This window comes from Canis lupus, chromosome 11 (assembly GCF_003254725.2).
Source record: "Canis lupus dingo isolate Sandy chromosome 11, ASM325472v2, whole genome shotgun sequence".
Taxonomy (NCBI): domain Eukaryota; kingdom Metazoa; phylum Chordata; class Mammalia; order Carnivora; family Canidae; genus Canis; species Canis lupus.
In genome coordinates this window covers 32,350,916-32,366,800 of record NC_064253.1, presented here as the reverse complement: position 1 = coordinate 32,366,800, position 15,885 = coordinate 32,350,916, and the positions used below count along the sequence as shown (strand labels likewise).

The 15,885-nt window shown below is 34.2% G+C and overlaps 1 long non-coding RNA gene across 1 annotated transcript; it reads left to right on the top strand.

Annotated features, from left to right (window-relative positions):
* The first annotated feature begins 222 nt into the window (after positions 1-222).
* On the top strand, positions 223-7,330 carry LOC112650400 (uncharacterized). The gene is made up of 6 exons (XR_003130135.2): positions 223-358; positions 2,406-2,458; positions 4,783-4,811; positions 5,335-5,441; positions 6,769-6,837; positions 7,115-7,330. It is a non-coding gene; the product is annotated as an uncharacterized LOC112650400 (long non-coding RNA).
* Positions 7,331-15,885: the final 8,555 nt, after the last annotated feature.

The window sequence follows — 15,885 nt, the reverse complement described above, 5'->3', positions numbered from 1 at the left end:
GTTTCCATATACTTTTCCCTATTTTTAACATTTTAAATTGGTATGGTACATTTGTCACAATTAATGAACCAATATTGATACATCATTTTTTTTTTTTTGATACACTATTAAGTCTATTTTCTATTTGGATTTCCTTAACTTTTTGCCTAATGTCCTTTTGCTGTTCAGGGTTCCATGTAGGACATCACATTACATTATGTTGTCATGTCTGTGTAAGTTCTTTTGGCTCTGACAGTTATAAGCACTCTTCTATGGCTTAACCTTCAGACAACCCTACAGGTTTGAGAACTATTTTACAGATAAGGAAAACGATGACTTTCGGGCACATGAAGTAAGAATACACGGGAATTTAAATCAGGTCTATGATATTTTTGTATCAATTATTTTTATAGTATAACCTCAAGTCACTATTATTTACATGATTTTACCCAAACTAGCAACTAACTAAATGTTAATACAATGAAGGGGTATTGAATTACATATAACTTTTCAAAAAAGTACAAAATAAAGATATATGCAAAAATAGAGTAGTGGGTTGCCACATTTTGGTAGTATTCTATTTTGATTATACATTTAACATAATACACATATTATGCATCCAAGATTGTGATGGTTTGTTCCATCACAGATACTGAGATTTCCAGTCTCTCCTGTCAAGGGAACCAGATGTTCAGAACTGTGGCTATGAGTGCTGAAACTGAAGATTCCTTGTCTATTCTTCTAGAGTTAGCAGGGCTGTTCATCTCAAGATCCACAGGATTTGGGGCAATGAACACTTCAAGGGTGACTCTGACACTGGTGATTAGTGTTCTTTCCTTGCCTTCTCCTGAATTTCTGGATGCTATGGTATAAATGTTCATGTGCACTCCCCCCATTCATATATTGAAATTTTAATCTTCAGAGATGCTGGCATTAGGAAATGGGGCCTTTGGGAGGTGCTTAAGTCATGAGGGTGGAGCCTTCATAAGTGGAATTAGTGCTTTATGAAAAAACCCACAGAGATTCCTTGCTTTTCTTACCATGAAACGACTCAAGGAGAAGGTACTGGCTATGAACCAGGAAGAGAGTTTTTACTGGAATAAGACCATTCTGGCAACTTAATCTTGATTTCCTAGTCTTCATAATGGTGAGAAACAAAGTTCTGTTGTTTACAAGCTACCTAGTAATATTTTTTAAATAGCAACCTGAATGGACTAAGACACTGGGCCTCCAAAGACTCAGATATGATTCTAGAAAGGATTAAGACCTCCAGCATGTGACTGAGAAACAATCTTTTCCAGCTCTGGGTCAGTTATAAGTCAGATTTAGCTGATTCAAACAATAAAGATGCAAAGTTGTTATGGGGATTTGTTTGCATCATTTTGTTGTGTACTATTATTTTATTTTGAAAGAATCATAAGACTGAAAGTTTTAAGGGAATATTTATTTTATTGTTTTCCAAGAGTCTGTTATGAAATATTAGTAATATGCAAAAATAAATGTTGAGAGTCATAACACTAGTTTTTTTTAACATGTATAAATAGTATCAGAATATATCATAGGTATCAATGACAAATATCATTTACATGATATTTATAAAGCTTACATGTGTTTATTAAGGGCAGTGTTAAAGGTATTTTGTAGTAGGAGACATAGTCAAAACAAGATTGAAAACCCCTACTTTAATCCCATATGCTTTGCTTAAATATCCAGAGATGGAAAAGTCACTTCCTACCCCAACCAACCAACTCAATGTTGAAAGAATGCTAAATAAACATACGAGCATACTTCTTTTGTTGAGTTGAAATACACCTTCCTATGATCTCTATCCTTCGTACACTGCCTTTTTAAGCATTAAACAATGTTCCTAATCCTTATGCTCCACCTTAGTTTTTTATTTACTTGAAAAGTTATTTTCAACATTGCTTTACCTTGGCTAAATATTTGTATTTCATTTGACCATTCATAAAAACAAAATATTCCCATCTCTCATATCCCCAGCTTTTTGTGTTTTTCTATATTCCATAAATATATAATTGTGGAAAAACTTATCATGATTTGTAAATTCAAGGCTTTGTGATATCAAAATCTTTTATAATTGCAAATACATGCACATAGTATTATAATGAGCTATTATCAAATTATTTGTAGCTCTTAATTACTTCTGACAATTGAAGGAGAAATATACATACTCTGGAAAGTGGTATAAATGCAGCAACTTGCGCAAATCACATTTGTCAACATTTTCATTTGCTGTCTAGTCCAAGCATTTGATCCTACAGAATTTGAAACTTAGAGTGCTTTTAATGGATACACTGTATATACCTAAAAGCTGAGTAAAAAGAGAAGCAGGAGCAAATAGAAAATTACCATATAAAACCTGACTGTCAGTTTCAATTTAGATCTTTCGACTCTTATTACTCAAGGTTAAGCAAGTATACCTCAGAGCTCCTGCAATAGGCAAGCAATTCCAGAAGGGGTAAGTAGCTTGGTCACTTGATTTCCCAAATATCTTTCTTTTGCTGCAGATGGAGCATGGCCCACTTTCCACAGCCAACTTTATCTCTGTGATAAGACATCAATACAATTTAGTGTCATGGGCAATTTGTATTGGATCAGTTACATGCTGGCTTAATAGAGCAGAAGTTTTGACATTATTATGAAACATCTACATCATAAAAGTTATAAAAAATCCTGTCCATTGGCCTACAATAATTTGACATTTTGCTCTGCTCACTAGATGAGGCCAAATTATAGATTTTCTTTTTAATGTTGAAGGGTTGATTCACTTCTCATTAATTAAATCTCCAAAGTATTTGGAATTAAGCTGTCAGGTTTTATAAATGAAGCAAAAGGCATTCTAATTTCTCATTCTGAGTATCTCAGAATTTAAATTACAGCTCTAGGAGAAGAACAGAACACTACAATTGGGCTCGCTATTTGAACATCACCACAGAAAAGAGAGAATAATGTATTTCTATTATTTTGAGATAAATAATAATGAAGTGGGTATTGGCAGTAAAGCATCGTTCAGCTAAAGCAACGTACTGAACCTACATGCAGTACCTAGTCAGATAACTTTGCAGAGAGAATCTGGGCATGCCCATTAGAAGATTTATGTTGTAAATTCACCCAAAACACAGTATATCTTCATCCATTACTCTTAGAACTGAGACTTCCTTGGTTTTTGAAACCTAACAGTAAAGCACTTCAGATATACTAGAACTGCATCCTCAAACTGAATCAAGCTAGCAAACATTTGGTTGGGGTGTGTATATAATATATACATACATATATTCATACATATATGCACTGAGAATAAAACAGGAGACAGAAGAAATAGAAATGTGTCACTACCCAGAAGTTTAAGATCTACTAGGGCTCTAGGAATGTGATATATGTCAAAGCCAATTAAAAACACCACAAAAACAAACAAAAAATTAGAGGATATAATTGAATCTCAAGGAAAACAACATTTTAAATGGCCTCGATGGGACACCTGGGGGGCTCAGTGGTTGAGCACCTGCCTTTGACTCAGGGCATGATCCCAGATCCTGGGATTGAGTCTCACACTGGGCTCCCTGCAGGAGCCTGCTTGTCCCTCTGCCTGTGTCTCTACCTCTCTCTCTGTGTCTCTCATGGATAAATAAATAGAATCTTAAAAAAAATTAAATGGGCCTTGAAGAAAATATAGAATTCAAATTGTTCAAAACAATTAAGAAAGAAGGACTTTCAAATGGGATTATTAAATATTAGGGGCTTCTCCAAAATTCCTTAATTCTAAGAATTATTGGGGAGTGTCTTAGTTCATTCAGGTTTTTATGATAGAACATCACAAAAGGAGTGGCTTATAAGACAAATTTATTTCTCACAATTCTGGAGCCTATGAAGTTCAAGATTAAGATATCCTCAGATTCAGTGTTGGAGAGGCCCTGATTCCTTGTTCATAGGAGGCCCTTTTTTCGCTTTGTCCTCACAAGGAGGAAAGGGGGCTTCTTTCATAAGGGCACTAACCCCAGTCACAAGGTCTCTGTCCTCATAACCTAATCAAATTCCCAAAGCCAAATACCATCACATTGGGCATTAGGATTTAACAGGTGAATTTTGGAAGGACACAAACATTTAGTCTAAAGCAGAACAAATGTTAAAAGGTGGTATATCACCATACTGATGAATTAAGAAAGTCATTGAATGTAAGAAGTTGGGTCAGGTTCAATATTTTTAATAAAAATGAAGAAAAACAACTGAAAACCCATGATCTATTTTCCCTTCTTCTGTTCTCTTTATAGAAAAATTCTGAAAGACTGTATTCTTCATGAACCTAATTTGGTATTTCCTCCTATATTCTCTTGAATACTTAAGAAAATCAGGCTTTCCCTCCATTTTACTCATACTTTTACGAAGGGCAAGAAAGGTTTCTGTGTTGCCAATTCCAATGTCAGTTTTCAGTATTCTTTTGTGAGTGACCAGATGTCTCAGTATCCATGGTAAAACTGGGAGATTTCTGAGTAAAATGGGACAGTTGGTCACCTCCTCCTTTTGGTTCTATTTTCTTTACTTGACCTAAGGAACCACACTCTTGTTCCTTGTCCTGCAACTATCACAGGCCTCTACTTTGCTGGATTCTGTCTCTCTGACCTCATTGTTATCATCCTGCAGCTCCATCACTTTGCATCCACTCTGGCATCCATGCTATTCCTAGGCCACCAGAACTAATGCCATCAAGAAATTCACATTTGTCTCTACTTTGTCTCTAATGCTCTAATGTTGTACCTATAAATATCTGCATTTTATTTCATTCAGGTCTCTGCAGTGATGTCACCTTCACAAAGGTAACACCCATGACTACGTATTTGCATATATCACACACATGTTCTCTATTACTTTCAGCTTTATTTTTCTTCATAAACTTTATCACCATCTGATTTTATTATATTTAGATTTATAAATATATACTATTTTTAATATATCAACATTTAATGTAATAAAAGAAACATAATAACATTAAAATGTACATGTTTTTGGGTTGCTGGGGTGGCTCAGTGGTTCAGCATCTGCCTCCAGGTCAGGGCATGATCCCAGGTCCTAGGCTCAAGTCTCCCATCCCGCTCTCTGCAGGGAACCTGCTTCTTCTTCTGTCTATGTCTCTGACTCTCTCTATCTGCATCTCTCATGAACAAATAAAACTAAAAAAAATGCATGTTTTTTTCAATAGAATGGAAACATGGAGAGTGAGGGTTTTTTAAATATGTTTATTCTCTCATCATTATATCTCTAGCATGTAAGATAATGTAAGATGGAATAACTGAAGTTCAAAAGTATTTGCTGAGTAAATGAGTTGCTGCTCTCTTTCAGGCACCATTCTAGACAGTTTATATGAATTAACTATTTGGTCCTCATAGCAACCCACTGAAGATGGTAATATTATTGACATTTTACAGAGGTCAACACCAAGTAAAATAGTAAGACAGATTTAAACATAGATATTCCTGATTTTATAGTTTGGGTATTTATTATTATTATTATTATTATTATTATTATTATTAGAGAAAGAGAGAGCATTCACTAGCGGTGCGGGAGGAGGGACAAATGGAGTGAGAGAGAGAATCTTAAGCAGGCTCCACACCCACCATGGAACCTTACTCAGGGCCCGATCTTATAACCCTGAGATCATGACCTCACTGAAATCAAAAGTCAGTTGCTTAACCAACTGAGCCACCCAGGTGCTCCCAGAGTTTTGGTGTTCAAATACTACATTATGTTGCCTTTTGTGGGCTTATAGAATAACTGCAAGTGAGGGAGTGGCTGTTTACTAAGGTTAGGTCAATTATTTGGAAATTGAATTTAAAAAAGACAAAAATTCTACATTAGATCATATGATAACTCTAACTTTTTGAGGAACAACTAAACTGTTTTTCACATGGCTACACCATTTTACATTTTTACTAACAAAGTATGAGGGTTCAAATTTTTCTATATCCAGATAACATGTTATGACAAGCAAAAGTAGACCAACACAAAAGGTCACATGTTGTATGATTCCATTTAAATGGAATTTCCAGGTGCCTGGGTGGCTCAGTGTATTGGGCATCTGACTCTTGATTTTGGGTTAGGTCATGATCTCGAGGTCATGAGATAGAGCCCTACATCTGGCTCCACACTTGGCACAGAGTCTGCTTGAGATTCTTTCTCTCCCTCTGCCCCTTTTCCCCACGTCTTTAGTTAATTAATTAAATTTCCAGAATATGCTAATTCATAAAGACAGAAAAAGTATTGGCTAACAGACTAGGAAATGAAGGGAATGGGAGTGACTTCTAATGGATAGCAGGTCTTTTTGGGGGTGAGAAAAAGTTTCAGAACCATATAGGAGTGATGGTTGCACACCCTTGTGAATATTACTAACAACCACTGATGTGTACAATTTAGAAGAGGTAGTTTTATGATATGTTATATGTCAGATGTATCTCAAAAAAAAAAGGCAAAAATGACTAAAGTTTATCAAATGATTGAAGTAATTAAATTATTTATTGGCTGTTACTAGGAATTTTTAATTACATGTTCTGATTTCTAATTTCCATGAAAACAAATACTTCTGTCTTATATCCACTGGTGTATCTCGATGTTGATGAAGTTATAAATTACCAATAGCAATGCTGTCAATTTGTTCATATGGATGTTGTATCCAACAATTTTCTTGAAATCTCTTATTTTAATATAGTCTTCATATGTTAATGAATTTTTTTATTGATGGTCATATTGTCTAAATATTTTTCCTCTCTATTATTGTAGCTACTACTTATTTTTTAATGCTAGTGGATAAAGTCTCCAAGAAATACTGATTGTAAACCCTGGTATCAGGTAACCATATAATGTTATGGATCTTAGAGAAGATATTCTAATATTTTGCTTTTAAGTATTGTGTTTGTTTTAGAATTTTCCTAGTTCCCTTTCATTTGGTTTTGGAAATTACTCTCTATCCCTAAGCTGTTGAGACTTTATTTTTTATTATGAGTTTTTGGCTTAATATCAAATGTGTATTTTTGTATTCCAGTATAATTTTAAATGTAGCAACTTCTCTAATGTTAATGTGGTAAATTGCACAATTGCACTAAAGAGCTTTTTTTTTTTTTTAAAGATTTTATTTGCTTATTCATGAGAGAGAGAGAGAGACAGAGGCAGAGACAGAGGCAGAGGGAGAAGCAGGCTCCACATGCAGGGAGCCTGATGTGGGACTCGATCCTGGGATTCTAGATCACACCCTGAGCCGAAGGCAGATGCTCAACCGCTGAGCCACCCAGGTCTCCCGCATTAAAGAACTTTCTAATAACAAAACATTTTTGCATTCCTTGAACAACCCCATAAAGGATTAGAATGTACTTTTAAAACATTGCTTGATGCTGTCTCCTGTATCTTACTTGTGATTTTCTTTTAATCTCTATTTAAACATAAACGCGAATGTAAATTTTCTTTTGTACTGCCCTTGTCTGGTTTTCATCTGGATAAGATTACCTTATTAAGTGAACTTAAATACTTTCCCCTTTTTATTAGTTTCTGGAAGTTTATGTAAGCAAGAGTTCTTTTTTTTTTCTTTTTTCTCCATAAATTATTATTATTATTATTAATTATTTTTATTTTGGTTCTTGTAGTTTATTCAGCTTATGGACTCTGGCATAATTATCGACTTTTTTTTAGTTTGATATATACTATGGATTAAATTTCTAAAACAGTAATAAGATCAGATTTTCTTTTTAAATTTATTTTGCTTAATTCTATTTTTTCTTTTTTCTTTTGCTTAAGTCTATTTTTCTAGATAATTTTCTGTATGTTTTCAATCTTGTTTTTTATTCTTCACCTTTATTCCATGTCCTCTCTTTTAGTGTCTGATATTGGTAATCTATGCCTTCTTTTGTTTTCTTTCAAAGATCCAGCTTTGTCATTTTTTTAATTTTTATTTTTAATGAAGAATGGCTTTTCATTCTTTTTAATGTTTCCTACCATTCTTTTATTTTCCATTTTGTAAATCTCAGTCTTTAAGTCTGTTGGTTCTTTCCATCGACTTTCTCTAGGATTATTTTATTATTCTTTTTCTAACTTCTAGATTTGGAAGCAAACTCATTACTTTTAAGGTTTTTCTTTTCCAATCAAAATATCTAAAACTATAAATTTTATTTTTTATTTTTTAAACTTTTTATTTCTTTTAAAGATTTTATTTATTCATGAGAGAGAGAGAGAGAGAGAAAGAGGCAGAGACACAGGTGGAGGGAGAAGCAAGCTCCGTGCAGGGAGCCCGATGTAGGACTAGATCCCAGGACTCCAGGATCATGCCCTGGGCCAAAGGCAGGTGCTAATCCACTGAGCCACCCAGGGATCCCCAAAACTATACATTTTAGTGCAGTTATCATAATTGCATCTTTCAATTTTAGATGTATTTTAATTGCCTTCTTTCTCAGGCCTAAAAATATTTGGTACTTTCTATAATAATTGTTCTTTTACCTTTACTGTAGATTGTATAGTAGTTTGTGTTTTAAAAAAAATATTTCCTTTTTCTCATTTCTAAGCTCATTACTTTATGGGAAGAAGCTGTGGACTGCACATTTTCAGATTTTTAGTGTTTGTTGACAACAATCTAATGAAGTAGATACTGTAATTATCCCCACTTTGCAGATGATAAACTGAAGCACACAGCAGGCAAGAAGAGTATCCATTATTATACAAAGATTGGAATTGGAAATTAAATCCAGGCAGTCAGTCTATAGGTATTTCTTAGTATATATTATTTTAACATAATTTTTACTTCTTCTCTCACCCTTACAGTGTTTTCATTACATTTTTTTAGATTTTATAGAACATTTTACTACCTCCACTTCTCATAGAGTTTATCTCCTTTTTGTTGGGTCTGATACCTCCATTATCAATGAATGCTCTCATATGGTTCTTAATTTTATGATTATGATAATTTTATGTTAATTTGTAGCCAGGTTTTCAGTACTGGGGAAATGTCAATTTTTAAAAAAATTTTTATTTATTTATGATAGTCATACAGAGAGAGAGAGAGAGAGAGAGGCAGAGACACAGGCAGAGGGAGAAGCAGGCTCCATGCACTGGGAGCCCAACTTGGGATTCGATCCCGGGTCTCCAGGATCGCGCCCTGGGCCAAAGACAGGCGCCAAACCGCTGCGCCACTCAGGGATCCCTGTCAATTCTTTTCCACGCTCAGATCATTATATAGAAGACATGATTTCCTGCACTGGTGTAGAAATGAATGCTGTAGAGAGATTTTCCAATCTTTAATGGAGGGACAGGTCATTCTGTTCCTAGTTTTCGCTGCACACGGTTTTTATCTGTAGCTAGTTCCCTGCTTTCCACTGGCTCATGACCATATTTATTGTCTCTATTAGAGTGCTAGATCTAATGTTCTCTCTCTCTCTTTTTAAAGATTTTATTTTTTTATTCATGACACACACACACACACACACACAGGCAGTGACATAGGCAGAGAATTAGGCTCCCTGCAGGGATCCCGATGAGGGACGGGATCCCAGGATTCCAGGATCATGCCCTGTGCTGAAGGCTGACTCTCAACCACTGAGCCACCCAGACGTCCCATAGATCTAACATTCTCAGCTGCAGAAAAGAGGAGGAAGACTTACCTTTATGGTTTGAATCAAGCTATTTATTAACCTAATATAGTCAATGAATTAAACATTATTGTTATATTTAATTTATCTCTTTGAAGTGTTTTTTTTAAATTTCTGTGTTGAAATTAAAATAGATCTTTGTGTTTCAGCTTATTATTATATTATGCACAGAAGGACTAAACTGAAAGATGGTAGTGGAATCATCTTCAATTAGGCATCTATCCTAATACTTTTGTTCTTTGCACATGATCAAATGAAGATGAAGTCATTAGAGTAGGCCCTTATCGAATATGATTGTATCTTTATAAAAAGGGCAAATTGAGACAGGGAGATAGACATAGGAACAATGTTATGAGATGATGAAGGAAAAGATTAATGTGGTATAACTGTAAGCCAAAGTGCCCCAAAGACTGTCAGGGAGCCACAAAATGTGAGAAGAGAAGCATGAAACAGAATCTCCCTCACAGCCTTCAGAAGGAACCAACCATATTAGCACCTTGATTCCAGACTTCTAGCCTCCAGAACTGTAAAACAATACATTTATATCATTTTAAGTTATCTAGTTTGTGATACTTTGTTAAGGCAGTTCTAGGCAAACTGACACAGGTGTTGTTTGGCCAAAGGGCATCACAAATACCTGAGTCTAGTCAAAGATTTTACTCTTTCTTACATGTGTCTGAGAGGAGTATATGAAGGTAGAATAATAATTTGCAAAAATACTTGTTTTCTATTAATAAATGTTGGTCTGAAACCTCAGGGTAAGATTCAGTAAAGCAAAATTGACCATGAGGACAACTTCTTTAGCTTAAGATAAAAAGACACTGAAGTAGATAAAAGTACTTGCATTTTTCACTGAGTTCTTAGTTGATTAACATATTTTACAAAGCGTGACAAATAAAACTTGGTCAAGACAATTCTAGGTCATCTCACACACTGCAGAAAATAGACATTTTGGGGGAGGGTATGGGAGATTTCCAAATTTATTTATAAATCTAGCTTCATGAAAGCAAAAGTAGTCCTCTAGATTAAGATTATTTGGAATAGCAGGGAAAATGCAAACTATCCCTACTTTATGAAATGTTACTGACTTGAACCATAACAAGACTTTTTCTTGAGACTAAAGAGAAATAAATTTTTACTGACTTGCCACTGGAAGAAGAGGGAGGGAAAAATGTATCAGCACAGAAAGAAACAGTACTTTCTTTTATCTAAAGTCCAAAACCATGTAATGTAAAATATTTATAGCTCTTTTTAAAGCATATAGGCTCAGTTATTCTGAACAAATCTTTATCTTTATAAAGTTCTTATTTCCAAAAGAATTCATGTGCTGTCTAATAGAGCTATTTGAGCTAAATGGGCCCAATCTGCCTGTTAGAATCAAGGTTCTATTTTAAAGAGTAGTCAGACCTTAGCTTTTGATGAAGATGATGATAGATATATTATTAAGATGTATCAGTATACAAGGCAGGATGCTAAAGAAATGAAGAAACCAATCCCATGTGACATGAGTTATAATCCAAGTAAAGCTGATATTTTTTTCCAAATATTTATTTCTAAACACAGTATTATACTTCAACAGCATCTCCATGCCTTCAGAATTCTCCTTAACCAACATTTATGATTGTTAGGAGAAGTTAAAATGTATACTATTTATTTTCAAACCTATACTTAGGTGGTGTGTTGAAAAGAAAACCATCTAGGTTACTGGTAGGGGAAAAAAAAAGCAAACAATATAATAGTAATATCTGTCCAGATACTTTATTTGGCACAGCTTCATTTCATTCCAACATTCTAAAATTCCCTCTGTGTCAAAAGATTTGAAAGATTGGAATTACTTTTCTTAGCTTTTCTACCAGCAGGGTTTCAGTTAGAGTTAGCTGATGAAAAGAACTTCCGAGAGATGGAAAGTGGAGTATGAAAAATAAGCTATTATTCTTTGGTGAAAGCTTAAAGCAAGCATGTGGCATATGTATGTGATAAATGTGGGGTTTTTGCGAGGGCTGTTCAAGCATCTCCCTAAGAATCTGTACCCTCTGGTGCTTCAGAAGCTACCATCACCTGTGCTGCCTCTCTTGAGATTTTGAACTTTCCAATTTTCTAAGAAACCAATACATCCTCATTAACCTTTAGTCCCCCAGCCCTTCTAATTGTAGTTTAAGCTTCAAATTCTTACTTGAAATACATAGAGTGGTTCATGTATAAATGATAAATCCTAAGTGAGACAGAGAAAAATCAAAATAATATGATGTCAAAAATCCAGCTTTGAATTAAAAGTAATTTGGCATATAAGGAAACATATTGATGTAAAGAATAGTGAAGGAAAAAGAGACCAAAGAGAGAGAGAGAGATTAATGGGAGCTTCACATAATGGAATTCCCTATCACAGATTCTAAAATAATACTTAAAATACTAGTGTATAGAAATAAAAGACAAGATTAACAATGGTGATCTGAAGATTTGCATTTTAGCAAGTTCCTTGGTATTGGTGATGCTACAGGCTTAGGTACTCCATTTTGAAAAATATTGCTTTAGAGAATGCTGCCAGAGTGTGGATTCCCCTTCTGTTGTAGAGGATGCTGTCAGCAGTTGAATATCTGTTTAATTAAGTTTTATCTGCTCATCCCCCAGCTTCTCTGTACTTCAATCCCAATAATTCATACTGCAACTTCTTTAGACCACTTTATTTTGCCCAGGCATGGAAAGAACCAAAATCATTTGCTAAGTTTTGTCCCCCTTGAGTATCCTGTATTCAACAACGACATATCGATAAAAGAATTTAAAAGCACGGCTCATTTTCTGAGGTAGTGGACAAGCCCGTCTGCTATTTACAAGCCAGAGTTTCCTGTGGCAGCAGGAGATGGGGATTCCATGTGAGATCATACCCCTGGCTTGGCCTCTTTCCCTTTCCTATCCCATATCCGTTCTCCTTCCTGTTTCTTTTTGACTAACTTTCTTAATAAATCAAGTGTACAGGTACCCGAAAACTCCAGAAAGTGTAGTATCTGGTAGGTTGTTTTTAATGATTTTTTTTGTTTGGTTTTTGTTTTTGTTTTTGTTTTTAACCTCTTAGTTACTATTATTTAGTCCGATCTCTTGTTATATATAACTTTTGAATGAATGCCAGATATTGTTTGATAAAAAATGCACTGCCCAGTAAAATATCCATGAACTACATGTGACTATTTAAATTTAAATTTAAATAGTGAAATGGAATTTAAAATTAAGTTCCTAAGTCATAATAGATAATTTTTCAGGGTTCATTAGCCATATGTGGCTAGTGGCTACACATTTGGGCAGGGCAGCTTCCACAGTGACAGAAAATTTTATTGGAAAAGGCTATTCTAGAGACTTTGGTTGATGTCATTTTCCTACAATGAGAGTTTATAAGTAGTCTGATCATTATTCCAATTGAGGATAGCAATAATTAGACATTGCATTTAATTTTTTTAAGGTATATCATTTTTGGTTTGATTTTACTCAAGATGCATCCCATATGAAGGCTCAAATAATAACCTGGTGGTTTCTTAACTCTGATCTTTGTATTCCCAGCACAGTGGAATTCCTGAAGGTATTTAATAGTCCTATTTCTTTTTAGCTGGTGTATTTTACTTGTATACTAAAAGCCTCATGTACAGTCTGAGACAACTGAAAATTCTTTGGGGAAGTGGGTGGGGTGCTAGGACAGATTTGGCCTCACTTCTCTGCAGTTCTTTTTTTTCTATAGGATCTTGTCTCCTCAAGATTGGATTGCTTTAGTAGCCCTGAACTTCATTCAGCTTTCTCTCTATAGCCTCGTGACTCTCCTAGAGACTCTGGGCTTAAGAGCTCTCTCTTAAGAAGTGATAGACTTGAAGAAACCTTTACAAAATGTTGACCTTACTTCAGAAAAGTTTTCTTCTCTTTTATATATAGGCCTTTCAAGAGCTGCCCTGCATGCTGTTCCATGCCCTTATTTTGTAGCTCAACAATGATAAAATTGTCTTTGTTTCACCCCTAATTCTTTTTAAGTTTTTATCTTAATTCCGGTTAATTAACATACAATGTTTTATTAGTTTCAGGTGTACAATATAGTGTGTACAATATAGTGATTCGGCACTTCTCTGCATCACCGGTACTCGTCACAAGTGCTCTCCTTAATCCCCATCACCTATTTCCTCCATCCTCCCGCGCACCTCCTCTCTGGTCACCATGACTTTGTTTTTTATAGTTAAGAGTCTGTTCCTTGTTTTTTCTCTCAGTCAACTCCTAGCACCTCTCCATTATAGATTGCTTCCATGAAGAGAAAGTTGGAGGATACATAGAAGGATTTTATAGTCCAAACAAGGCAGTAAACACAAAGAAAAAAAATTCACCTACCGCTCAGATGTATCATTACTTTAATTATAACTGACTTCTCTATCCCCAGGGATACTGAAAATGCAGTCTAGGTGCATTCCCAGAGAGAAGGGAAATGGGCTTCAGTAAATACCTGACAATCTTTGCCCCAATAGAGAAAAACATTTTCCTCTCTATAGTCTGTAAAAAAAAACATGCTATGGTCTCCTGGGAACAAATTCTGTCTTGTTGCCTGACCCAGAAAGAAGATGAATAAAGAGGAAGATATCAGAAAATGACAAACTGAGACATTATAGTGACCTTTATTTCTGTTGAAAAGAATTTTGAGGCTATCCCTCTGCAATAGACACACACATATGTACCCATACATCAACAAAACAAAACAAAAAAATAAGATCCAAATTATTTTCGTATATATATTTTTCTTTCCCCTGCATTGTGCTATTACATGTTTTAATTGCTAATAGTATTACTGAAGTTCAGTAACTTAATGTTTTGTTCTTCCATTACTTAATGTGTGAGCTACATGTATTGTAACCATAATTAATGTAAATGAAGAACAACGCATGTAACATCATGTAAAATGTTGAGAAAGCAACATGGTTAAAAGTTGTCAGTTAATTATTTAAATAAATTATAGTATTTTAAAGATTGCTTTACTTATTTTATGAGTGTTAGCCAAAGTCTCAAGTATGTAATCAGAATTCAGCAAAGTGGGATGTGCTTTTGGCTCAATGATACATTTCCAATATGTTATTTAAGTTGACCGGTTTATCCTAATATGTCTGTTTCTTATATTGTTAGAAGTTTTTAAAAGGAATTGATTGATACTGAAATCTGCTAAAACTCATGATAAAAGAATATAAAAGAATTTCATTCCTAGAGTTCTCCTCTTGGATCTTCAGCTCTATAGCAAACCTATTTATACAAAAATTTTCCTAAGAGAGGTCAGTTACAAATGCATTCAATCTTTCTCACTGATAGGAGGGGAAAATTAACTTCAATTAACATTACTAAAAATGTGTTAAACTCAAATATGTCTAAAAACATTTTTTGCATTCACAGTTAAGAGATTTAATTAGAAATAATATAACAAGTATTTCTAGTATCAAACATATTTTAGAAGAAAGGAGCTTAAACATTTGGAAATTATACTGGAATATCTGCCAACATATTAAGTTGCATAGTTCACCATTTATTATTTATTTCTCTAAAATAGGTAATTAACTGCCAGAGAGGAGATGTCATGGGTAGAGGGATATGATATCCATGTCTAGGGTGCTTTGAGGATAAAATAAAACTTCGTGGAAAATACATTTTAAATGTAAAAGTATATATGGCTAAATGTGTCCTTTTCTCCATGGTACTTTATATTTCAAATATATTTCAGTGGAATTTTTATAAAAGCACATATTGATGAAATCATTTTTATTTTTCTATTGCTCACTATGGAGCCTGGAATTTAGAAAAATGCTAGTGAATACCTCTGAGCCACAGAACTACATCTGAATAAATTATAATTCTTATTTTCTGGATGCTGTCTCTTATGATTATATATGCAATAATTTTTGAACAGTTCTCTCTTGGCATGCTTGTTCCAGCACAAGGCTGTTGTATTGTTCCTAAATTCTTGTTTCACAGCCTTACTCATTTTCTTGGTTGAACTATAAACATTTCAGTCCTTTTCTAGCTCTCCATATTTTTTTCCCTTGCCAATCGGATTATTCAATAATTGTTTTTGGTTAATAAAAAAAATATTCTTCAACATAAAACTAGCTTTTCTTCTTTAGTAAACTTGCAGTTAAAAAAACATATTTCCTAATAAATATCACTAAAATAGAGAATTTAAGACTTCAAAATACTGTAAAATTATTGTTATTGATTATATTAAAGCACTGCTCCATTGTCTTTTTAGTCTTTAAGATTAGCGCTT